This window comes from Taudactylus pleione, unplaced genomic scaffold (genome assembly GCF_031769625.1).
Source record: "Taudactylus pleione unplaced genomic scaffold, aTauple2 ptg000085l, whole genome shotgun sequence".
Taxonomy (NCBI): domain Eukaryota; kingdom Metazoa; phylum Chordata; class Amphibia; order Anura; family Myobatrachidae; genus Taudactylus; species Taudactylus pleione.
Window position 1 is genome coordinate 2,383,268 of NW_028284487.1, and position 675 is coordinate 2,383,942.

General features: G+C 35.7%; 1 non-coding gene across 1 annotated transcript; it reads left to right on the forward strand.

Annotated features, from left to right (window-relative positions):
- The first annotated feature begins 329 nt into the window (after positions 1-329).
- Positions 330-402, forward strand: TRNAV-UAC (transfer RNA valine (anticodon UAC)). The gene has a single exon. It is a non-coding gene; the product is annotated as a tRNA-Val (tRNA).
- Positions 403-675: the final 273 nt, after the last annotated feature.

Consider the following 675-nt stretch of genomic DNA (forward strand, 5'->3'; position numbering starts at 1 on the left):
GGAGGCTGTTTTTCTAGTTGTTTTTGGTAGATTATCAGAAACATTGCCATCTGTACTTAGCTTGTGAGTTGTAACTTAAAATGGCGCTGGTCGCAAAATGGCGTCTTGCAGATTCTTATTTTTAAGATGGAGTCTAGCTGCCATTCGCAAGATGGCGTCACGCACACTAATTTTTACGCTGATTCCATCTCAGCCTCTAATCCAGCTTCGACATGAGTAAAGAAATAAAGAAGTTTCAATTTATTTTGTTATTGTGTAAAAATTGGTAACAAAGTGATCATGCACATTTGTGATCATACAAACTTGGCCACCCATTGTCCGCTCCTCTTGGTTTCATAGTGTAGTGGTTGTCACATCTGCTTTACATGCAAAAGGTCCTGGGTTCAATCCCCAGTGAAATCAAGTTTATCCATCATGAACTATACCATCAGGTATACTTTTCACATTGGGAAGTAGCAGGAAAGCCTTGTAGTAGCTTTCCTGCTACTTCCCAATGTGAAATATGTTGTTTGTTCACTTACAAACTGTTTCTTCTCTGCTAATGAGAATACATTTTATCTTAAAAACTTTTAGCTTTCAACCATAAAAAAACTAACATAATAGAGCAAACAACTGATTAAAGAACTAAAGAAGTTTCAATTTATTTTGTTATTGTATAATAAATTGGTAACAAAG